The sequence below is a fragment of the Trichosurus vulpecula genome, chromosome 6, assembly GCF_011100635.1.
Source record: "Trichosurus vulpecula isolate mTriVul1 chromosome 6, mTriVul1.pri, whole genome shotgun sequence".
Lineage (NCBI taxonomy): Eukaryota > Metazoa > Chordata > Mammalia > Diprotodontia > Phalangeridae > Trichosurus > Trichosurus vulpecula.
Window position 1 is genome coordinate 41,392,511 of NC_050578.1, and position 26,707 is coordinate 41,419,217.

Sequence of the window (26,707 nt, forward strand, 5' to 3'; positions counted from 1 at the left end):
TGTGCTGTCTGTGGGGTCACAAAGAGTCAGAAAAGACTGAAGGGGCTGAACAACCACAACACCTCTCAGGCTTATTGTTTTATTTCAAATGAAATAAAACATGTAAAGTGCTTTACAAATCCTAAAGCATTACGTATGCTCACTATCACATGCCTTTTGTTTAATTGGCTGCAAACTTGCTGGATTTTAGGTAGTCCATAAAATGGGAATATTATTTATTTCCTTTTAAAAGCTCTAAGTTAGTTTAAAATTCCTCAATGGTTAATAAGTTGAGTCTGAAAATGTTATCACTTAATTGACATATATGAGCCAGGGGGAATATGGAGTAGCCCGAAGGGGAAGGTGATAATAAAGGGTCTACCTCCAAAATGTCCATTCATTTAGAAGTCAACACACCAGGAAGGCTTATGCTTGTGCCCTGCTTGTCAAAGTTCATTTTTCTACAGACACTCTTTAAGAGATTCACATATTGAGGCTGACCCAATATGGCAGAATAAAGGCAGGGACTCACCTGTGCTCTCCCCAAACCTCTCCAAATACCTTTCAAAAATGACTCTAAACAAATTCTAGAACAGTAAATCTCACAAAAAATATGCAGTGAAACAAATTTCCAGTCCAAGACAACTTGGAAGGTCAACAGGAAAGGTCTGTTGCACCAGAGTGAGAGGAAAACAGTACAATGCAGGCTGTTCTAGTGTAGACTAGGCCCCAGCAAAGACAAAGCAGGCCTCGGGGCAACTGGATCACTGACAGCAGTGGTAGTTTCCAGGCCTCTCACCCCACAGACTCCAAAGAAAACTCAAAAGTTCAGCACCTGGGTAGGAGTGGAGTGCAGTCCAGCACAGGCTGTGCCAGCACAGCCCTGGTCCCAGCAAACCAGAAGTATTCCTTGGGAGTGACTGAATAGCTAGTAGCAGTGACAGGGTCTGCTTCTGGAGCTCTCAATCCAAAGATGGTAAAGGGGTCAAACAACTGGTCAGAAGGAGATTAAAGGGGTCCTTTTGCCAGCACTGAGGCAGGACTCTTGCTTTGACCATACTTGGATCTGGGTCACAATGCTGAATGGCAATTCCAGGGTGAGGAGGAACACTAGCAGAGCAGAGCACATAGCCACAGTGAACAGGGACTCTCCTCACAGTTCCAAGGCAGAAAAAAGGGCTTGTGGTCCCTCAAAGGCCAAAGCACAGTCAAGGAGAGGAATAAACACCTCTCCTTATATCGTACCACTTTGGAAGAACTGAAAACTTACAGGTCCCTAGAAGTATCTCTGAAAACATCTGCACAAAACCTCTGACACTTGGGACAGCACACCCTCCACCCTGGAAGCAGAGCCCTACTTTAACAAAAATTTAAAAGTCAACTAATAGGCTGGGAAAATGAGCAAACAACAGAGGAAAAAAAACTCTGATTATTGAAAGTTACTAGGGTGACAAGGAAGATCAAAAGACAGACTCAGAAGAATACAACCAAGTCAAAACTCCTATATCCAAAGCCTCCAAGAAAAATATGAATTGGTATCAGGCCATGGAATAGATCAAAAAGGATTTTGAAAATCAAGTGAGAAAGGTAGAAGAAAAATTGGGAAGAGAAATGAGAGTGATGCAAGAAAATCATAAAAAATGAGTCAACACCTTGGTAAAGGAAACACAAAAAATACTGAAGAAAATAACACCTTAAAAACAAACTAGGCCAAATAGTGAAAGAGGTCCAAAAAGCCAATGAGGAGAAGAATGCCTTAAAAAGCAGAATTGGCCAAATGGAAAAGGAGGTCCAAAAGCTAACTGAAGAAAATAATTCCTTGAAAATTAGAATGGAGCAAATGGAAGCTAATGACTTTATGAAAAATCAAGAAACAATAAGACAAAACCAAAAATGAAAAAAAATCAAAGACAATGTGAAATATTTCATTGGAAAAATCAACTGACTTGGAAAATAGATCCAGGAGAGATAATTTAAAAATTATTGGACTATCTGAAAGTCATGATCAAAAAAGAGCCTGGACATTATATTTCAAGAAATTATCAAGGAAAACCGCCCTGATATTCTTGAGCCTCTAGCTAAAATAGAAATTGAAAGAATCCTCTTGAAAGAGATCCCAAAATGAAAACTCCCAGGAATATTATAGCCCAATTCCAGAGTTCCCAGGCCAAGGAGAACATATTGCAAGTAGCCAGAAAGAAACAATCCAAGTAACATGGAGCCATCATCAGGATAACGCAAGATTTAGCCTTTTCTACATGAAGGATTGGAGGGCTTGCAATATGATATTCTGGAGGGCAAAGGAGCTAGAATTATAACCAAGAATCATCTACCCAGCAGAGCTGAGTATAATCCTTCATGGCAAAAAATGGATATTCAATGAGATAGAGGACTTTCAAGCATTCTTGATGAAAAGACCAGAAATGAATAGAAAATTTGACTTTGAAATACAAGACTGAAGAGAAGCATAAAAGGTAAACAGGGAAGGGAAATCATAAAGGTCTTAATCAATTCGAACTGTTTACATTCCTACATAGGAAGATTGTGTTTGTAATTCGTAAGATCTTTCTCATTATTAGGGTAGTTAGAAGAAACATATATAGACAGAGGGCACAGGTGTGATTTGAATGTAAAGGGATATTATCTAAAAAAATAAAATTAAGGGATGAGAGTGGAATGTACCTTGAGAAAGAGAAAGGGAGACGTAGAATGTATTAACTTATCTCACATAAAAGAGGCAAGAAAAAAAACTTTTACAGTGGAGGGGAAGAGGGGGGAGGTAAGGGGGAGTTAGTGAACCACACTGTCATCAGGATTAGCTCAAAGAGGGAATAACATACGCACTCAATTGGGTATAGAAATCTATCTTACCTTATAGTAGTGTAGGAAGGGAAAGAGATGTGGGCTGATAGAAGGGAGGACAGATAGGGGGAGGGAATAGTCAGAAGCAAAACATTTTTGAGGAGGGACAGGGTGAAAGGAGAAAGAGAATAGAATAAATTGGGGGGAATAGGATAGAGGGAAATATAGCAATACTAACTGAAAATTTTTTGAAGCAAATTTCTCTGACAAAGGCCTCATTTCTTGAACATATAGAAAACTGAAAAAATAAGAGCCATTCTCCAGATGATAAATGATCAAAAGATATAATCAATTTTCCGATGAAGTAATTAAAGCTATCTATAGCCATGTGAAAGGATATTCTAAGTCACTATTGATTAGAGAAATATAAATTGAAACAATTCTAAGGTATTACCTCCTGCTTGTTAGATTGACTAATAGGATAGAAAAGGTAAGTGATAAATGTTGAAGGGAATGTGGGAAAAATGAGATTTTAATGCACTGTTGGTGTAGTTGTGAACTGATTCAACCATTCTGTAGAGCAATGTGGAATTATGGCCAAAGGGCTTTAAAGCCATGCACACCTAGACATATTACTTCTAGGTCTGTATCCCAAACGAGATAAAAAACAGAAAGCAAAAGTACTTATATGTACAAAAATATTTATAGCAGCTCTTTTCTTGGGGTAAAGAATTAGAAGTTGAGGGGATGCCCATCAGTTGGGGAATTGCTGAACAAGTTGTGGTATATGATTATGGTATAATACTATTGTACTGTAAGAAATGATGAGCAGGATGCTCTCTGAAAAACCTGAAAAGACTTGCATGGACTGATGCAAAGGTCAGTACTGTGTATAAAGTAACACCAATCTTGTAAGACGATCAGCTGTGAATGACTAAGCTATTCTCAGCAGTACAACTCTAAAGGACTTATAATGAAAAATGCTATCCATCCCCAGAGAAAGAACTGATGGTGTCCGAGTATATATTGAAGCATACTTTTTTTAAAATTTTCTTTATTTTTCTTGAGTTTTTTTTTCTTGTCTATGTTTTCTTTCACAGCATGACTTTTGTGGATATGTTTTGAAAGACTACACATGTATAACCTATATTAAATTGCTTGCCTTCTTGAGGTGGGGGGAAGGGATGAAGGGAGAGAATTTGGAACTCATAGTTTTAAAAACGAATGTTAAAAATTGTTCTTACATGTAACTGGGGAAAAATAAAATACTAAATAAAAGCTTAAAAAAAAGAATAGTCTTCTGTCTTAATGGGAAATTATAATAATTTGCCGAACCTGGTATGAAAGAAAGGTTTATAAAATTCATATATGCTTATGAAATACAAGCATAATATGACAAATATGAAGGTTATAAATTATAAATTGTGAAACTCAAAGTTTGCTAAGAAAAAGTGCCTGAAGAAAGAGAAATAAGGGCAGGGGTGATGCCACTTTTCAAAGGCCAATAAAAGTCTCAGTATAATTATAGCTGCAATAAATATATGTATTTTTCTCTTTGCCATAATCAGGTTACCTATCTAAATTATCTATCATAGTCTTAATATGTAGCTCTCTTTTTAAAATGTAATTACATTTTACTTTTGCTTTTCAATAGTTTTTTAAGTTATGGTAACTTTCAATAGTCAGAGGCTTTTTTTTCTTTCTGTTGTTTGCTCATTTCCCATCCTATTAATTGACTTTTAAGTCTTGTTAAAGTAGGGCTCTGCTTTCAGGACGGAGGGCACACTATCCCAAACTTCAGGGTTTTTGTAAAGCTGTTTTCAGAGATACTTCTAGGAACTTACAAATTTTCAGTTATTCCAAAGTGGTATGATTTAAAGAGAGGTGTTTATTCTTCTCCCAGCCTGTGCTCTGTCCTATGAGCAACCACAAGCACTCTTTTCTGCCTTGGAACTGTGAGGAGGGTCCCCTGTCCACTGCTATGCTAGTGCTCCTCCCTTCCTGGGCTTGCCACTGTAGCCAGAATGGCCTTTGTTTTCTTTGAATGACTCAGCTTACCTCATTGAGCCTCTGGACACTGTGGCTTGCTCTTCCGGGGCAGGAGGCCCAAAGAGCATTCCAGGAAGCAGACAACTTCCTGTGTGAGGAGTCATGGGGCTGGCTGAGGGGAGGTGTTAACGGCTATGCTAGGGGGAGGGGCCAAGTCAAGAACCAATCGGCCCTGGTCGTTCAGGCGGTGCTTGATGATGTCAAAAACTCTATAAGAGGGGAGAGGACAGCTTGAAGATTCTCTCTCTTCCTTTTCCGGTTGGAGCCAGCGACAGTTACAACGACAGTTACAGAGGCAGTTACGACAGTTACGTCAGTTACAGCCACAGCCACAGACACAGCTGAAGCAGGAGCTGCCAGTAGCAGAGCTAACCTACGGGAGAAAGCTGAACAAAGACTTCAGGCCATTACAGCGACAGTTACAGCGACAGTTGGAGCCAGAGGCAGTTACAGAGGCAGTTACGACAGTTACGTCAGTTACAGCCACAGCCACAGACACAGCTGAAGCAGGAGCTGCCAGTAGCAGAGCTGACCTACGGGAGGAAGCTGAACAAAGACTTCAGTCCAGTGGGTAATCTTATTACCATAGAGGGGGAAACATGATTTTGCTTTACGCAATCATGTTTCTCTGTAGCCTCCTGGTTACTCTTTCAAGGTGTACTTATTGGGCCTGGAAGCTTTTGATCAATATATCAAAATGGGGTTGCTGGTTCATGGGTTGGTTACTGTGGAGCCTAAATAAATGTTTTGATTCTTCTGCCTTCTACTTTGAGAGTTTCTTATATCCGGCGGTTCCGAACGTTTCAGACATGTTTATGATCCTCTTTGAGATTATAAACTCTGCCCTCCTATTACAGCCACCCAGGACCCAGATCCAAGTATGATCAAAGCAAGAGTCCTACCTCAGTGCTAGCAAAAAGACCCTTGTAATTTCCTTCTGACTAGTTGTTTGACCCGCTTACTAGTTGTGGGTGAGAGCTGTGGAAGCATCCGTTGCCACTGCTGATTCAGTGGCTCCCAAGGTCTGCTGCTGGTTTGCTGGGGCCTGGGCTTTGCTGGCATGGCCTGAGCTGGACTGAACTCCTCTCTCACCCTGTTGCAACAAACCTTTCCTGCCGACCTTCCAAGTTATCTTAGGCTAGAAATTTATTTTACTCTCTCTTTTTGTGAGTTCTGCTGCTCTAGAATTTGTTTAGAGTCATTTTTAAAAGTCATTTGGAGGGGTTTGGGGGAGAGTTCAGGCAAGTTCCTGCCTTTCTCCACCATCTTGGCTCTGCCTCCCCAGAAGACCACTCTTAAGGTATCAATAACTTTTGATGGGTAAAACAAAGTAGCACAAACACAATGTATGAACTCAATTAAATATTATTCTTTGACAGATTAATTTAGCTCTGACATACATGTATTTAAATGTTGCAACATGTATTGACTCTCTGCTTTTTCAAGAACAAATTAGTTCATGATCGGTTTTTCCCTAATGTGAATCCAATTAGTTAGTAGCTATAAAATCCAGATTTTATTTGGTTGAAATATGTTCTGAAACTAAATCAGTATGTGGTCTAGGTACACTCTCCTACAAAAGTACTTGTGACAGAATAGACCTTAGTACAAACTTTAATTGCTACTTGGCAAAGAAAAATCTATTGGTCAGATGACTTCTGCTTTATCTCAGTTTACTAATCTGTAATAGGTATAAAGATACATTGTCTACCTCCAGTGTTGTGGAAATCAAATCATATAATTATTGTGAAGCATCTAACATAAATTTGGCAATTCACTGCATTAAAATATTGTTAGAAAAGCAAATTCTCTTTTAACCTGGATTCTTTGGGGTTATAGATTTAATTGTTAAAACCAGGATAGCCGTAGAAATTAGTGACAAAAACAAAATTGGGAATTGGATATTTTGCTAACTTTTAAAAAAAAATCATTTTCATGAAAATCATACATAAAAATGGAACTGGTACCTAATAAATGTTTGAAATTGTAAAAAAAATGTCAATTTTCATTTTTTATTTATAGAAAACTAGAGTTAAATTCAATATCAGAGAAGTACTGTATCCTGTATATACTTAGTCAATGCTATTTAAGGGGTACATTTAGGTCTTTATTTTTGTCTTTGTATCAAGCTATTCTCATACTCATTTGAGCTTTCTTGCAGCGCTCTGCATATACAAAGTGTCTGGCTGAAGTTAAAGCGAAGTCATTGGTGATGAAACTGTTTTTATTTGGGAAACATTTATCAACCTTCAACCATCATCTCATTACTAATATTTTCTGACTTAGCTAGCTTAGGCTAAAGAGAAATAGAAATTTTAAGCAGGTTTTTCTCAGGTGCTTGCATATGTTTAAAGGGTAACTATTGTAAAGTTTTCTTTTCTTTTCTTTTTTAGGTTTGAATTTGATTAGCCAGTGATCTGTAAAATCTTATTAATTTCAGAGTTTATTAATTCAGAAATTATGATACTTCGGGCAAAGGTTAGGTTGAAGACTTTTATGAAAGAATAATATTTTTAAAAAGATTGAGAATGTTTATTTTCTTAAAAATTACCCACCTCATTAGAATAAGTGGATACTAATAAATCTTCTCTGCATTAAAGTAGGTCTCCAGATCCATTACTTGCAACATGTTATTAGCTTAGATAATTACTATATGTACTCAAAAGTAGTAAGACAGCAATTTTTAAAAAGTTTTACAATTCAAAGTCTTTATAAGTCCAGATTCATTGCACATTTAGTAATTCACATGAGGTTTTCTTTGTAACATCTGTGTTTTGGAATAAGACAAATTAAAAAAAAACAACAACACAAAATTTTTGTAAAATATTTGTGAAAGTAAACTGTTTCCTATATCCTTAGCTATATTTTTGAATTGTTAAAAGTTTTAGTTGCAAATGGAAGGTGGCAAATGTCTTTAAAGTGTCCTTCAGAATATTCTTTTTTATTTTTTTTCCTTTTTCCACTTTTAATTTTGTTGATGTTTTGTTTTTACCATTTTCAAAATTCTTTTTTTAATTTAAATTTATTTATTTAACATATTTAGTTTTCAGCATTGATTTTCACAAGAGTTTGAATTAGAAATTTTGAATTGAAATTTTCTCCCCATTTCTACCCTCCCCGCCCACTCCAAGATGGCATATATTCTGGTTACCCTGTTCCCCAGTCAGCCCTCCCATCTATCACCCAACTCCCCTCCCATCCCCTTTTCCCTTAATTTGTTGTAGGGCAAGATAAATTTCTATGCCCCATTGCCTGTGTATCTTATTTTCTAGTTGCATGCAAAAGCTTTTTTCTTGTTTTTGAACATCTGTTTTTAAAACTTTGAGTTCCAAATTCTCTCCCCTCTTCCCTTCCCACCCACCCTCCCTAAGAAGTCAAGCAATTCAACATAGGCCACATGTGTATCACTATGTATGACCCTTCCACAATACTCATGTTGTGAAAGACTAACTATATTTTGCTCCTTCCCAACCCATCCCCCTTTATTGAATTTTCTCCCTTGACCCTGTCCCTTTTGAAAGTGTTTGTTTTTGATTACCTCCACCCCCATCTGCCCTCCCCTCCATCATCCCCCCCCCCTTTTTATCTTCCTCCCTCTTCTTTCCTGTGGGGTAAGATATCCAATTGCGTATGTATGGTATTCCCTCCTCAGGCCAAATCTGATGAAAGCAAGGTTCACTAATTCCCCCCTCACCTGCCCTCTCCCCTCCTCCCACAGAAGTGCTATTTCTTGCCACCTTTATTCGAGACAATCCACCCCATTCTATCTCTCCCTATCTCCCTCTCTCAGTATGTTCCTCTCTCACCCCTTAATTTGATTTTATTTCTTTTAGATATCTTCCCTTCATCTTCAACTCACCCTGTGTCTGCTCTCTTTCTCTCTTTTATATATATATATATATATATATATATATATATATATATATATATACACACATAGATATATACATACATACATATTCACTTATATATATACATAAACATTTATATATATATACACACATAAACATTTATATGTATATACACATAAACATTTATATATATATATATATGTGTATATATATATATATATATATATACACACACATATATATGCATATTCCCTTCAGCTACCCTAATACCGAGGTCTCATGACTCATACATGTCATCTTTCCATGTAGGAATGTAAACAAAACAGTTCAACTTTAGTAAGTCCCTTGTGATTTCTGTTTCTTGATTACCTTTTCATACTTCTCTTGATTCTTGTGTTTGAAAATCAAATTTTCTATTCAGTTCTGGTCTTTTCACTGAGAAAGCTTGAAAGTCCTCTATTTTGTTGAAAATCCATATTTTGCCTTGGAACATGATACTCAGTTTTGCTGGGTAGGTGATTCTAGGTTTTAATCCTAGCTCCATTGACTTCTGGAATATTGTATTCCAAGCCCTTCGATCTCTTAATGTAGAAGCTGCCAGATCTTGGGTTATTCTGATTGAGTTTCCACAATACTTAAATTGTTTCTTTCTGGCTGCTTGCAGTATTATCTCCTTGATCTGGGAGCTCTGGAATTTGGCAACAATATTCCTAGGAGATTTCTTTTTGGGATCTATTTGAGGAGGCGATCGATGGATTCTTTCAATTTCTATTTTGCCCTGTGGCTCTAGAATATCAGGGCAGTTCTCCTTGATAATTTCTTGAAAGATGGTATCTAGGCTCTTTTTTTGATCATGGCTTTCAGGTAGTCCAATAATTTTTAAATTATCTCTCCTGGATCTATTTTCCAGGTCAGTGGTTTTTTCAATGAGATATTTCACATTGTCTTCCATTTTTTCATTCCTTTGGTTCTGTTTTATAATATCTTGATTTCTCATAAATTCACTAATTCCACTTGCTTGAATCTAAGTTTTAAAGTAGTATTTTCTTCAGTGGTCTTTTGGACCTCCTTTTCCATTTGGCTAATTCTGCCTTTCAAGGCATTCTTCTCCTCATTGGCTTTTTGGAGCTCTTTTGCCATTTGAGTTAGTCTGTTTTTTAAGGTGTTGTTTTCTTCAGTGTATTTTTCAGTATTTTTTTGGGTCTCCTTTAGCAAGTCATTGACTTGTTTTTCATGGTTTTCTTGCATCCTTCCCATTTTTCTTCCCTATTTTTCCTCTACTTCTCTAACTTGCTTTTCCAAATCCTTTTTGAGCTCTTCCATGGCCTGGGACCAGTTCATGTTTTTCTTGGAGCTTTCTGTTGTAGGCTCTTTGACTTTGTTAACTTCTTCTGGCTGTATGTTTTGGTCTTCTTTGTCACCAAAGAAAGAATGTAAAGTCTGAGACTGAATCTGGGTGCGTTTTCGCTGCCTGGCCATATTCCCAACCAACTAACTTGACCCTTGAGTTTTTCAGTGGGGTATGACTGCTTGTAGACTAAAGAGTTCTATGTTCCATGTTTGGCGGGGAGGTGCCAGCTCTGTGACACCAGCACTCCTCCTTCCCCAAGAACCCCCAGTCCAGACTGGGCTTAGATCTTCAGCAGGCCGTGCACTCCTGCTCTGATCTGCCACTTAATTCCTCCCGCCAGGTGGGCCTGGAGCCGGAAGTAACAACAGCTGTAGCTGCCCCACCTCCGCTGCCCCCGGGGCTGGAAGCCAAACCACGAACTCCTTCCACTCCCGCAGCTTTTCCCACTAACCTTCTCCACAGTCTTTGCTGTTTGTGGGTTGAGAAGTCTGGTAACTGTTGCAGCTCACTGATTCTGGGTGGTAGGGCACATTCTGCCCAGCTCCTGGTCTGGTTGGTCTGCGCTGGGCTCTGCTCCGCTCCGCTCCCAACTCCCAGCTCCTAGCTCCCAGCTTCCAGCTCCGTGTGGGATAGACCTCACCCAGAGATCATCCAGGCTGTCCTGGGCCGGAGCCCGGCTTTCCTCTGCTGTTTTGTGGGTTCTGCAGTTCTAGAATTGGTTCAGTGCCATGTTTTATAGGTTTTTGGAGGGACTCGGCAGGGAGCTCACGCTGTTCCCTGCTTTCCAGCTGCCATCTTGGCTCTGACCCCCCCCAGAATATTCTTTAAATAATCACTACACGTCACTTTATTCATGTCTCAGCTCTTTAAGAAAACATTTAGTGATTAAATGTCTCATTTAATTTTTTCTTGTATGCTATTAATTGTTTTAAAAAACCCATTATTGCATTTATTGATAATGATTTACAAAGGTTTTGTATGTATGTCTTAATTATTCATGTTTTTATTATCAAATTGGTGGGTTACGTAGGATATTTGGCTGTTTCACCTACCTAATAGTTTAGATTTGGGCTCATTTTTTGTTGTGTCTCTTGTTAATTCTTTGTTCTCAAAGTGAATCAATGACATCACCAGGGGTATGTCTTGACTTGCACATGGATTGGATATGAGTGGGAGAGCGTTGCACAAAATCATCAGACTCACTTTTGAAGTCCAGTGGTAGGACAAACATCAGGATGAATGGAGATGGCCCAGGATGCACAGGATGCACATTTCATATCTTGCCTTGATAAATCAAATCAAATTCAAGCTAGTAAGTTTCTTGTCAGTAGTGTACACAAAAAGGATGAAGTAACTTATTATATAATAGGGTTTAGGTGTGACTACTGTATAACATCTTAAATGTTTCTTTATATCATGCAAATCGGGAATCATCGTACTACATCTCTTTGAGCTCCCTGGCTCCATGCCTTCCATAGCCATAACCTCTTTGAAAATTTTCAAGGACTTGATTTGCAGGGAGAATGGCTACATGCTTGTCATAATGAGGTCAGACTCTTTAGAGACTTTTGACTGGGCCCAAGATCTTATACCCTACCAGTTTTCCACATAGAATATTAGAGTAAGAAATTTTAACAACAATGGCTTACAACACTTATTTAGTCCAGCATACTTAGAGCTGACTTCACAATGACAGCTGTGAATTTAAACTGCTAGAGTATTTCCTAATACTTTTAATGTGAAATTCATTTGTCTTAGGTGGTTTCATAAGATATATCTTCCTATTAGGCCCTGTAACCTTTGTTTCTGTCAAAAGAGATAAACGGTAACATCCAATACCTGTAGATGTTACCTTTTTGCTGTATGTGTCTTTAATGAAATGTGTTTTGTAGTAATGGCTCTCTAAATTAGTGAGACTATAAGTTTTCAAGTCATTCATGATAGAATATATGATTTTCTGTAAGATAATTTAGAAATGCTTTTGACTAACTGGATATGACCTGACTGATAATGTATAGTTTCATGTTTTAAATATATGTCTCTATTGTGAAACTTAGCAACATCAACACTGATAGAAAAATGACTTCTCCTATAATTTGCATGTTGTTATTGTTCAGTTGTATTTAACTCTTTTTGACCCCATTTGGGTTTTCTCAGTGAAGATACTTCAGCAGTTTGCCATTTTTTTCAGCTCATTTTACAAATGAGGAAACTGAGGTAAAGTTAAGTAACATAGCTAGTAAATATCTGAGACCAGATTTGAACCCAGGCAAATGAGTCTTCCTGATTGCAGGCCTAGCACTCTATTTACTGTGTCACCTAGCAGCCCTATAATTCAGATCCTGTTACATTATACATTCAGCTGTTGAACAGTTAATTTAAAAGCTGCTAGATATTTCATTGGGTATATTCAATTTCATTAGGATGATAATAATGGTTTCAAAGATCTCTTAGGTTGTCTGATAAATTGTTTGAGACTCGCTATTTGGAGACAGCATAAAGTGTTATGAGTTCTGCTGGTGATATGGTATAAGATTCTGGTGTATTCTATACGATAATGAGAAATAGTACTGGGGCTGGAATCTTGTCAACCTTCACAGTTTGAATAACTAACTTTATACCATGCTAGAACAGGGAAATTTATGTTTGCTTACATTAAAAAGTAAGTTTTACCTATATTTATTTGGAAGGCAGCTAGGTGATGCATTGGACAGCGTGTTGAGCCTGAAGTCAGGAAGACTCGTCTTTCTGAGTTCAAATCTGTCCTCAGACACATAACTATCTGTGTGACTCTGGGCAAGTCACTTAACCTTGTTTGCCCCAGTTGCCTGATCTATAAAATGAACTGGGAAGGAAATGACAAACAACTCCAGTATCTTTGCCAAGAAAATCCCAAATAGGCCACAAATTGTTGGGCATGACTGGACATTACAACAATAAAATATATTTAACCATATTAAAGTTATATCTTAACTTGGTTGCAAAATCTTTAAGCCTGCAGTACTCAACAATTTTCTTGAGATTTGGAGTATAACTACCACGAGAACTTAACAGTGCCTTGTGACACCATCACCTGATGTTGCTGACTGTAATAACCCTTTCATTTTATTACTGAGGGGGAAGGGTGACTTCAGGTGTTTTGACCCAGCCCTTTAGTTCCTCCACCCATCCTGTGGCTTATTACTTTGCCTAGAGTGTTCCAGAGTACTAAGTCCCATCAACTTTTATTGCTAACAACCAATGAACATAATGTAAGAGTAATAATAGCTATATCCAGTCCTTAGCTGTGATTAGTGAAATTTTGTTGTTTAAGCTCAAATCTTGAGGGACCTTAATAGATATTATTCTAAGTTTGACTTCAGGTGTGATTGTCAGAAGTGTCATTAAACCAACGGTCTTTAATGTCAACAGCTCAATGACAGTGCCAACTTTGAACTGTAAACTGTGGGTATATGTCCCTGGGGAACAATAGTTGATGGGAGTGACCTTGGAAAAATTAAGTCAGGACAGTCTTGACTGAGTTTCCCATATGAGTAATTTTCCCACCTGCTTAATTTTTAGCCTGGCGTGATAGCCTGTCAATATAATTGGCTGCCTACGTGACTCTTGCCTAGAATTAACACAGATAGAGGCAAGCATCTTCCCCTTGCTATGACTATGTCCCTCTTCTTTTTTATGGTAAATTTCTATAACTGTGGCTGTTGGTCAGAAGAAGATACGAGCACAATATATCTGTTCTATTATTTAATAGATTAATACTGGAACACATCTCAATTACTATAATAGAATGCAAATATATAAGATCTTAACTCTTTTCAATCTAAAACTATAGTTATTTCCATACCCTAAAAAACTCAGTTGAGGAGTTCTCAGGTTTTTCATCTGCCTACTAGTAGTTATATTCATGTGTAACTTCAGGTCCTTGAAATAAAGTATTCTCTGAAACATAAACTAACTAGACAAAAGTTACCTTAAACATGTCCCCATTGTCTAGGCAGGGGTGGGGAACCTGTGGCCTTGAGGTCACATCTGGCCTCCTAGGTCCTTCGGTGTGGCCTTTTGACTAAGCTCAAGTTTTACTGAACTAATCCTTTTATTAAGTGGATTTGTTCTGTGAAGTTTGGACTTAGTCAAAGGGCAGCACTTGAGGACCTAAAGGTTCATATGTGGCCTTAAGGCTGCAGATTCCTCACCTTTGGTCTAGAGGGTATTTAAGAGCAGTGGTCTATGTATGTGTATTATATACTCCATTTGAATATGGTGAAGGGTTTGCTGTAGACAACTCACTTGATATACACTGTTCTTTGTATATAATTTGGGATTAGTTATAATGGGGGTAAAATAAGCACTTCTTAAGTAAATTTATTTGTGTAGCCATTGAACCTAGGCATAGAAGTCGCCTACTTACAAAGAGTGTTGTTACCCATGTGTTCATCCTCCTGAGGGAGAGAATTAATTCGAGTGGAAAAATTTGATAAAGCAACAAGATGAGATGATTATATATGTCAAATGTAAATGATTCTAATGGGAACACAGGCCTTGAGCATGTTCTAATCAGAAGTTTTTCAAAGACCTTGAGCATATTCTAATGAAAAGTTCTAAAAAGTGGGTTCAAAATTTTATATATGTAATTGTATTTTTCACCGTCTGTGCAAACCAGGCATTTTAAAATGCTTTGTTAGATCCTGATTTCTCGGTTGTTATTTGGATTTCTTAAATAAATCAACATAATAAATTGTTAACATGTGTCACAGGACAGTTATAGGTAATAAAAGTGAAGGTTTTATTTCTTCCCTTTGTGGGGCCTGAATCTGAGGGTAAGACTGTAATGAATGAATGCCGGTCTTAAGAAATTAAATGATAAAGGGGCAGCTAGGTGGCACAGTGAGTAGAGCGCCGGCCCTGCAGTCAGGAGGACCTGAGTGCAAATCTGGCCTCAGACACTTGATGCACTTACTGGCTGTGTGACCTTGGACAAGTCACTTAACCCCAAATGCCCTGCCTTCCCCCCTCAAAAAAAGAAGTTAAATGATAGCTGAGTCGATGTTAATTTAGGAAAACACTCTTAACCTTAGCTTATGTATCTACTTTGGTAAATATTAAATCTTTAAACAGAAGGGCACATTTTACAAATCAGATCCTCATAGATTTATTTGTTTAAAGATTCTTTCTTCAGCCTCTTGTTGGCAGTGTCTATCTATATAAGGTTCAGGTAAAGAGAGAAACAGCAAGGGGAATGGAAAAACTTAAATTCTCTAAAGTTTCAAGTGAACAATGGGTTGATAGGATTAGAGCCATGAGGTTCGAGCTAGTTTTCAACACAGGATTTCTGTCTGCCTCAGTTTCTTCATTTGTAAAACAAGGATAATAGGACCTACTTCCCTCTGATGTTGTGGGGATCAAATTGAGAGTTTTTGCAAAATGCTTAGCCCAATGCCTGGCATATAGTTGGTGCTTAATAAATGTTTACTCCCTACCCCATTCCCCCCTCTTCAGTGGTTTCCCTTCTGCTGGAGACTCTTCCCTTCTTGCCTGGTCTGCTGTTGCCTTTTCTACTGCCACTATTATTGCAGTTACTTCTCTGGGGGACACCACCTTGCCACTTGGGGGCCCAGGAAGAGGAGGGGAGAAAGATGCCAGGAAGCCAAGGGTAGCCGTCATCTCACAAAGCCTTTTACTAAAGGAAAGAAGACAATGGCCTCCCTTCCACTGACCTTCCAGATGTGAGAGGCCTGGCAGGAAGACTGAGGCATGGCATTGCTCCTTAGTAGATCCACAGAATTCCAGCTCTTCAGCAGATCGAAAGCATCCTTATAGCAGACAAGAGACAGAGGACGAGGAGAAATTATGTGCACCTTTTCTGAAGTGGGGTAGGAGGTGAGGTAAAGGGAGGAGAAAGCCCCTGGATTACACATCCCCAAAGGAATGCTACATATAATTAAAAGGGTTTGAGTACTTTAAGATTTGTAAGTGAAGATAATGCAAGACTTTCCCAGTATCAAGTGATCCTTACCTTTAATAGACAAAATAAGTGTGAGTTCCTAAAGAACAGGAAGATAAAGGGAATGGGTCTGCCAGGCTACCAGAGGGAATGGGATCTTTAGTGTGACAGCTTTGGCTACCTGTAGCTATGGTAGAAAACAAGAGGTCTACACATTCTTTAAGAAGACATAGAGAAACTAGGGGGAAACCAGGTTAAAGTGATCTATAATAAAAGAGAAGGGGGAAGACTTAAGAACAAAGGGCAAGAGAAAAGGTTTAGAAAGACAACATAAAAACCATCATTGTGAGAATGAAACTCATTGGAGAAGGGCTCTGGGCTACACCCAACTTGGGTCAGTCTCTTGATAGTTTAGTTTTGATATTAGGACAAAATGAGACACTCAAAGGCCATCCATGAGTTGATCACAAAAGATTTACTTTGCCACAGCAGGAGAAAAATCTTCAAGAAGGATAGGGACAGAGAACACCTTGAGTTGATTCAGCTGAAGGATTGTCCCTTGCTTTAATTGTCCATGCTGGTGTAGCAGCCAAGCATCAGAGCACCCCCTGGAATGTCTTGTGGCTTCCTTGTCCTCAGGTGATCAGGAGTGGATGCCAACAGCTTTAGTCCCCTGAGCTAATTAAGACACTGGGGTGATCTCAACACTACTTATTTATTTATTTTTAGGTCCAAAATTTATTATATTTAATTTAATTGGTTCGATTCCAATATTCCCTAATATACTAATACTTTAATCAATATCTCTTTCCAGTTCTTTGTATTTACCCTTTTGACATCCTCATGCATCAGTAACAGTATTTAGCCCTCAGAATTCAAGGACAACTAATCTTAACACTATTTAAGGAAAAATTAGTGTGCCTTGCTTGAAAAGGAGGGATTAAGCTACTGCCCCTCCTACAACCAGCTTGAAGCCACTGGTGTCTAGTTCTAGTTGCATAACTGACTCTGTGTTACTTTGAACCAAACTGAACTTTTTTCCTCAGCTTTGCCAAGTACCACACCTGCTGTCCTTTAGGTACATTGGATTCCATTCAATGGCACAATATAGTGAACTCAGAGTACTTGAAATACTTCAGCATAATTGTGTCATAAAAGGATGACGTTTGTCCAATAAATTTCCCTTTTGAAGTGTCAGGGACGCAGCCCTTCGGCAGAACCAAGTCTCAGAGTCTTGTTAATATTGTATGAGACAGATTTACACGCTAATTGTACCTTTTTGGGGGGGAGGTAATTTGAGTGAAATCAGTTATGTAAAGATGACTAACTTTTACCTTATGTTGTTAGAAGTCATTCTGGGATCAGTCAAAATGTGTATGTGTATGTGCATGTGTGTGTGTGTGTGTGTGTGTGTGTGTGTGTGTGTGTGAATAAAAAGGTTTTGAACAAATGTTTTGAAAGAATAGGGTAGACATATAGAAATAAATTATGTTAACAATCAATTGCTTCTAACTCAAGCTGAATAATCACTGAAGAAGGTGTATCAAAGTTTTTTAGACCATGAAGTTAAAACAAAAATGTCCCTCAACTATGGCACACACTAATTAGTTTATTCTGTCCCCCACTTACCTTGATGTAGTTAATTCCTCTGAATTCCACTTAGAATCTTCAGTGATGTCAGGGAAACTTCTGCCAGGAAGACTTTTAAGCGTATGAAGTATTGACCAAGTTATTTCTCAAGATATTTTCAAAATTATCCATAGTCAATGATTTAAGTTATATAGTGAGAGTGAATACTCATATTATCAAAAATTGTAGAATGTGAAGTTCTCAATTATGAATACCTGAGTTAGTAACCCAATGTAGATGGCCAAAAACCAGTTAATATTTGCATGTGACTATAGTGTATTCAAGAGAATATAAATAAAGCTGTCCCTCATCTCTGCTGCTACCTAAAACAAAGCGAAAACACTTCAGCAATGACAATACAATAGAGTTGATGCAATGACTATGGTGCTGGCTTTGGAGTCCAAGAGGAACTGATGTCAAATCCTGCCTCAGGAACATACTAGATGAAGACCCTGGGCAAGTCTCTTAAAGCATTCTCAGGCTCAGCTTCTTCACATATAAAATGGGGATAATAACTGTACCATTTATCTTACGGGACTGTTGTGAGGACACATAAGATAATGTATACAAAGAGATTCCGTAAACCATAGTTACAAGAATGTAGAATTAGTACTACAATTCAACCTAAAGGCTTATTCTTTCTAGCTACAAAATATGGGTTTAAGAATAGCTACTCCAGGCAGAGCCAAGATGGTGGCTGGAAAGCAGAGACTTGCGTGAGCTCCCTGCCAAGTCCCTCCAAAAACCTATAAAAATGGCTCTGAACAAATTCTAGAACTGCAGAACCCACAAAATAGCAGAAGGAAGCAGGGCTCCAGCCCTGGACAGCCTGGACAGTTGCTGGGTGAGGTCTATTGCGCATGGACCTAGGAGCAGAGGGGAGCAGACGGGAGCTGAGCCCAGTGTGGGATGTGCGCGGACCAACCAGACCAGGAGCCGGGAGGAACAGGCCCTAGCACCCTGAATCAGTGAGCTGTGGCAGTTACCAGACTTTTCAACCCACAAACACCAAAGACAACAGAGAAGAACTGCAGAACTCATGAAGTAGCAGAGGGAAGCAGGGCTCCAGCCCAGGACAGCCTGAATGGTCGCTGGGTGAGGTCTATCGCCCATGAAGCTGGGAGCAGAGGGGAGTGGAGCCCAGGGTGGGCGGGGGCAAGACCAACCAGACTGGGAGCAGGGCAGAACAGGCCCTAGCACCCTGAATCAGTGAACTGTGGCAGTTACCAGACTTCTCAACCCACAAACACCAAAGACAACGAAGAAGGTTAGTGGGAAAAGCTGCAGGAGTGAAAGAAGTTCGAAGTTCTGCCACCGCCCAGGGGACAGTGGGGGTGGTGCAGCTCAGAAGACAGAACTATAGCTGCAGTTGCTTCTGCCCCCAGGCCCGCCTGGTGGGAGGTATTAAGTGGTGGATCAGAGCAGGAGTGCAGAGCCTGCTTAAGATCTGAGTCAGGTCTGGGGTAGCGGTTCTTGGGGAAGGAAGGGTGCTGGTGTGGCAGAGCTGGCTGTATAGAAATAGCTCTGAAAACAACAGTGCATCCCATCAAGCTTGGAACAAAGTACTCTTTACTCTACAAGCAGTCATAACCCGATGAAAAACTCAATGGTCGAGTAAGTTGGCTGGGAACATGGCCAGGAAGCGAAAACAGACTCAGATTCTGTCTCAGACTTTGGAATCCTTCTTTGGTGACAAAGAAGACCAAAACATATGGCCAGAAGAAGTCAACAGAGTCAAAGAGCCTACGTCAAAAGCCTCCAAGAAAAACATGAGCTGGTCCCAGGTCATGGAAGAGCTCAAAAAGGATTTGGAAAAGCAAGTTAGAGAAGTAGAGGAAAAATTGGGAAGAGAAATGAGAATGATGCAAGAAAACCACAGAAAACAAGTCAATGACTTGCTAAAGGAGACCCAAAAAATACGGAAAAAAATACTGAAGAAAACAACACCTTAAAATATAGACTAAATCAAATGGCAAAAGAGCTCCAAAAACCAATGAGGAGAAGAATGCCTTGAAAGGTAGAATTAGCCAAATGGAAAAGGAGATCCAATGGACCACTGAAGAAAACACTACCTTAAAAATTAGACTGGAGCAAGTGGAAGCTAGTGACTTTCTGAGAAATCAAGATATTATAAAACAGAACCAAAGGAATAAAAAAGTGGAAGACAATGTGAAGTATCTCATTGGAAAAATCGCTGACCTGGAAAATAGATCCAGGAGAGATAATTTAAAAATGATTGGACTACCTGAAAGCCATGATCAAAAAAAAAGAGCCTAGATATCATCTTTCAAGAAATTATCAAGGAGAACTGCCCTGATATTCTAGAGCCAGAGGGTAAAATAGAAATTGAAAGAATCCACCAATTGCCTCCTCAAATAGATCCCAAAAAGAAATCTCCTAGGAATATTGTTGCCAAATTCCAGAGCTCCCAGACCAAGGAGAAAACATTGCAAGCAGCCAGAAAGAAACAACTTGAGTGCTGTGGAAACATAATCAGAAGAACACAAGATCTAGCAGCTTCTTCACTAAAGGATCGAAGGGCTTGGAATATGATATTCTGGAGGTCAATGGAGCTAGGATTAAAACCAAGAATCACCTACCCAGCAAAACTGAGTATCATGCTCAAAGGCAAAATATATAAAGGACTTTCAAGCTTTCTCAGTGAAAGGACCAGAGCTGAATAAAAAATTTGACTTTCAAACACAAGAATCAAGAGAAGCATGAAAAGGTAAACAAGAAAGAAAAATCACAAGGGACTTACTAAAGTTGAACTATTTTGTTTACATTCCTAAATGGAAAGATGATGTGTATGATTCATGAGACCTCAGTATTAGGGTGGCTGAAGGGAATATGTATATATATATATATATATATAATATACATATGTGTATATTTGTGTGTGTGCATGTATGTATATATGTATGTGTGTGTTTGTGTGTGTATATATATATATATACAGAAGGCACAGGGTGAGTTGACTATGAAGGGATGATATCTAAAAAAATAAAATCAAATTACGGGATGAGAGAGGAATATATTGAGAGAGAGAAAGGGAGAGATAGAATGGGGTAAATTATCTCACATAAAAGTGGCAAGAAAAAGCAGTTCTTGAGGAAGGGAAGAGGGGGCAGGTGAGGGGGAATGAGTGAATCTTGCTCTCATCAGATTTGACCTGAGGAGGGAATACCATACACACTCAATTGGGTATCTTACCCCACAGGAAAGAAGGAGGAAGAAGATAAAAAAGGGGGGACGATAGAAGGGAGGGCATATAGGGGGAGGAGGTAATCAAAAACAAACACTTTCGAAAAGGGACAGGGTCAAGGGAGAAAATTCAATAAAGGGGGATAGGTTAGGAAGGAGCAAAATGTAGTTAGTCTTTCACAACATGAGTATTGTGGAAGGGTTTTACATAATGATACGCATGTGGCCTATGTTGAATTGCTTGCCTTCTTAGGGAGGGTGGGTGGGAAGGGAAGAGGGGAGAGAATTTGGAACTCAAAGTTTTAAGAACAGATGCCTGAAAACAAAAAACAAATTTGCATGCAACTAGGAAATAAGATACACAGGCAATGAGGCATATAAATTTATCTTGTCCTACAAGAAAGGAAGGGAAAATGGGATGGAAGGGGAGTAGGGTGAGAGAAGGGAGGGCTGACTGGGGAACAGGGTAACCAGAATATATGCCATCTTGGAGTGGGAGGGAGGATAGAAATGGGGAGAAAATTTGCAATTCAAACTCTTGTGAATATCAATGTTGAAAACTAAATATATTAAATAAATTTTAAAAAAAAAGAATAGCTATTCCATATAGTGACCTTGCAAGGTTTGACCTTTTCTAACATCTTGCAAAAAATGACTCCACAGGTTTAGGTTTGTGGATTTTCTACATGTTTATACCAATTTTCTCTTTCCCACAAAGGCAGTTCAATGTTGGGATGGTGACCAAGACTTTAGGGGTTTTAATCAGATTTGTTAACAAGACACTATGGCCCTTGTCAACGAATTCAGAACTGAACTAGTTGCCTATCTGGACTTATTAACATGTGAACTCAATTTTATTACATCATATATACAATTTAATTTTCATTTTGGAACTGTGATTTCATCAGGGTAGGAACACCTGGTGAGAATTCTAGCAACACAGATCACCAACTTTTTGACATCTTACAGTTTCAGAGAGTTACTGGTACTTAAGTGATTTTCCCATGGTCATTCAGTCATATGCAGGAAGCAGGACTTGAACTTGGGACTGTCTACCTCTTGAGCCAATCTGCCATACTCTCTCTATACAATTTTATGTCTGTATTAAATATTACAATTTCTTGCTGACTTAGTTTGTATTCTGCTCCATTGATAACATGATTATTCTGAACCATCCAATCCTATTATTTGGTATCTAAGGAGACAATTATTCATGCAAATATTATTGTTTTATGTTTTTACTTTTGTATCAGATTGATAAACATCAAAATCTCATTAATCCATACATTACCAAATCTTAATTCACAATCCAGCCTAGATTGGGCTATAGATAAATGGTTTGTTAATCAAATTAGTTGGACAGAAACTATTCCCAGAAAAGTTTAACCTACTTACAACAAAATCATAACCCAATCTATGAAAACTTTTAACTTGTTGTTGGAATGTTAGCACCATGTAAATTACAAATTAATTTTATCTATTAATTATAGCAAGTCTAATTTTACTTGCACTTAGTATTATTTTAACCTTTTTGGTATTTTTAAAGTCATTCGATGGGTTTGAATTTAATATGTAGCATTGTAGCTGACCTAACAATTCACAAAGTAGTGTGGGTTCCTCATGGGAATCTACCCCAGATTTAAGATAACTTGTGGGTAAATATCCCCTAAAATGATTATTTCAAAAGCCCCCACCCGCATCCTTCTCATTTCTCTTCCCAATTTTTCCTCTACTTCTCTAACTTGCTTTTCCAAATCCTTTTTGAGTTCTTCTATGGCCTGGGACCAGTTCATGTTTTTCTTGGAGGCTTTTGTTGTAGGCTCTATGACTTTGTTGTCTTCTTTAGGCTGTATGTTTTGGTCTTCTTTGTCACCAAAGAAAGAATCCAAAGTCTAACACTGAATCTGGGCGCGTTTTCGCTGCCTGGCCATATTCCCAACCAACTAACTTGACCCTTGAGTTTTTCAGTGGGGTATGACTGCTTGTAGAATAACGAGTTCTATGTTCCACGTTTGGGGGAGTGGTGCCACCTCTGTCACCCCAGCACTCCTCCTTCCCCAAGAACCCCCAGCTGGAACTGGGCTTAGATCTTCAGCAGGCTGTGCACCCCTGCTCTGATCCGCCACTTAATTCCTCCCACCAGGTGGGCCTGGAGCCGGAAGTAACAACAGCTGTAGCTGCCCCACCTCCGCTGCCCCCGGGGCTGGAAGCTGAACCTCGAACTCCTTCCACTCCAGCAGCTTTTCCCACTAACCTTCTCAGCAGTCTTTGGTGTTTGTGGGTCGAGGGGTCTGGTAACTGCCGCAGCTCACTGAATCAGGGTGCTAGGGCCCCCTCCGCCCGGCTTCTGGTCTGAATGGTCCCCGCCGCTCAAGCTGTGCTCTGCTCCACTCCGTTCCCAGCTCCCAGCTCCCAGCTCCGTGTGGAATAGACCTCACCCAGAGACCATCCAGGCTGTCCTGGGCTGGAGCCCTGCTTCCCTCTGCTGTTCTGTGGGTTCTGCCATTCTAGAATTGGTTCAGAGCCATTTTTTATAGGTTTTTGGAGGTACTCGGTAATGGAGCTCACTCTAGTTGCTGCTTACCAGCCGCTATCTTGGCTCCGCCCCCAGCCAAAAGCCCCCACCCATGTGTCACCTTCAACAGTCAGCCAGAAAACACAATTAGTTTAAAGTAAAGGCATTTACTGAAATGGCATAGTAAGAAAATTAGCAAAGAAATTTTTACCCATAAGCCTGAGATTTATGCACATATATATATACATAAATATTACATATATACTATGTACATGTATATATATACATATACACATCAATATTACATATATACTATATACATATATATACACACACATACATTTATGCACAGTAGAAAGAAAAGGACATCTAGGGAATATGTGTGTATAGAGAGATACACACACAGAGAACATATGTGATCAAGACACATGCATAGAGGAATATACACACACTCACATACTCACACACACACTCATACACACACATACACATAGCCAAGGTATGAATGGAGTTGTAGAGGTGTATACAGATATGACCGGTGGAAATAGGTGGAAGCAAAACTCACAGCTCTGGCCCCAGGACACCAGCCAGGCTGGACATTGCTTTGTAAGTAGCTACTCTAGATGTTGCTTTGATGCTATCTTGAAGTCTTTTCTACAACCTTCAGCTTCTGGCTTAAGTAAAACCTTCAGTTATACTTTCATTAAGAAAACTAAATCTGACCATTTTCCTCCAAATCTTTTAATAAAGGTGGAAATGTATATTTAAGACTGACAATAAGTCCCTGCTCAAGTTCATTTTTCTTCCCTTGTTTCTTCAGAACATTGACTACTAAGCCCATCATTTCCTTAGTAATAGACTCACCCTCAGGAATGTTTTTAGAATAAAGAGGCATGCCATCCCAGGAAAGCAATGTCTTCAGTTTTAGTCTTTACTTTTAATTCCTCTTCCCATTGAGGGGATATAGGAACATCCTAATCTAATGGTGAGCTTTCTAAAATTCTTTCCTAATTTTTCATCTCTGAAGGCTAGAAATAGTTATTTATTTAAAAATTATGAAACAGCTCTGAGGTTCTCTCCAGTTTATTCAGACTCTAAATCTCTTCTCTTCTCTTACATAGTTGAATGGGTGGAGGAAAACACAGAAGCACAGAAACCAAGTACAAAGGTCAAGGTCACTGTCTATTTGCTCTCTGTACAAATATATGTTTGTGTCCTTTAAATGACAAGGTTAATCAAAGTCTGAAAGGGGCTTTGCTCCCTAACCTCCCAAATAAGCTCATTTTAAAAGATGCTGTTCTCTACAAACTCTTCACTCATGTAGAATGGCTGCCCTCAGATAAATCTGAAGTTCTGAGGCTCAATGTTATTTTCTATTACAATCATACATAGACTTCCTTGTAAGTTAAAGCATTTGATTACTGAGTCATGAGAGGTACCTCGACATTGAAATAATGAAAGAAGAGCAGGTCTAAATGTTAGTATCACCGCCTCTAAGCAGTCTTTCCTAACTCAGCTCATTCTCCAGATCATGACAATCCCTCCCACCCAACCCCCCCAAAACCCCCCAAAAAAAGGCCTTGAACTTTAGCAGGTTTTGCAGTTAAGAGAGTAGCTGATATATACTGCCTTCTTTTAGGGAGCAAGTTCAGGACACAGTCAGGTCCAACATACTAGGTTAAGGTAGCTCGTCACTTCTTCAGAAAATAAAGAAAACAGATCTTAAAAGGAACCATGAACTACTGCTGTCTGATACAATGTAGTCTCCTCACATTTGTAGAAGATATAATATTATAAGTTCCTTACTAAAGTATATATTATAATATCAAGTATAATATAAAGTATGTATTATAATATAAAAATATAATAATAAATTATTATGATCTATTGGTGTTAATATATGGGTTAATTAGTATATTAGTATAATGCAGGACAACATTTAATGTTATAAAAAACGTCCAGTTTTATGCTATTAAATTATTAAAGCTCACACACATGCACAGAAATGAAAGTATACACACAAATACAATATATACAGATCTGTATATATACCCACTATACATATACACATATGTTTGTATGTATACATAGACATATATACGTATCTATATGTGTATGTATCTGTCCATATTTGGTCCATCCCCACAGTAATGGGAGGATACAGACAAAGATCATGCAGGAGAGGGTGACATGGGTAGATTGTGATCTGCGTAGTTGAAGGGGACATCTCCATTGATGAGAATACAAGTCTTCTGGAATATTTGAATATCGAATGATGGAAACACAGCTTGGGCAGAGGTAGATGAACATTTCTTTTCTAATTTAATTTATTGGATATATTTAGTTTTCAACATTGATTTTCACAAGAGTTTGAATTATGAATTTTCTCCCTGTTTCTACCCTCCCCTCCCCACTCCAAGATGGCATATATTCTGGTTGCTCCATTCCCCAGTAAGCCTTCCCTTTTGTCACTGCACTCTCCTCCCATCCCCTTTTCCCTTCCTCTCAAGATAAATTTCTATGCCCCATTGCCTGTGTATCTAATTTCCCAGTTGCATGCAAAAACTTTTTTTTTTGTTTTTGAACATCTGTTTTTAAAAACTTTGAGTTCCAAATTCTCTCCCCTCTTCCCTTCCCACCCACCCTCCCTAAGAAGGTAAGCAATTCAACATAGGCCACATGTGTATCATTATGTAAAACCCTTCCACAATACTCATGTTGTGAAAGACTAACTATATTTTGCTCCTTCCTAACCTATCCCCCTTTATCCAGTTTTCTCCCTTGACCCTGAACCTTTTCAAAAGTGTTTGTTTTTGATTACCTCCTCCCCCATCTGCCCTCCCTTCTATCATCCCCCCTTTTTTATCTTCTTTCTCCTTTCCTATGGGGTAAGATACTCCATTGAGTGTGTATGGTATTTCCTCCTCAGGTAAAATCTGATGAGAGCAAGATTCACTCATTCCCCCTCACCTGCCTTCTCTTCCCTTCCTACAGAACTGCTTTTTCTTGCCACTTTTATGCGAGATAATTTACCACATTCTATCTCTCCCTTTCTCCCTCTCTCAATATATTCTTCTCTCATCCCTTACTTTGATTTTTTTTAGATATCATCCCTTCATATTCAACTCTCCCTGTGCCCTCTGTCTATATATGTACACATACATACATATATATACACACATACATACACACACACACACACACACACACACACACATATATATTTATGCATCTTCCCTTCAGCTACCCTAATACTGAGGTCTCATGAATCATACCATCATCTTTTCATGTAGGAATGCAAACAAAACAGTTCAACTTTAGTAAGTCCCTTGCAATTTCTCCTTTTTGTTCTTTTTCTTGATTACCTTTTCATACTTCTCTTGATT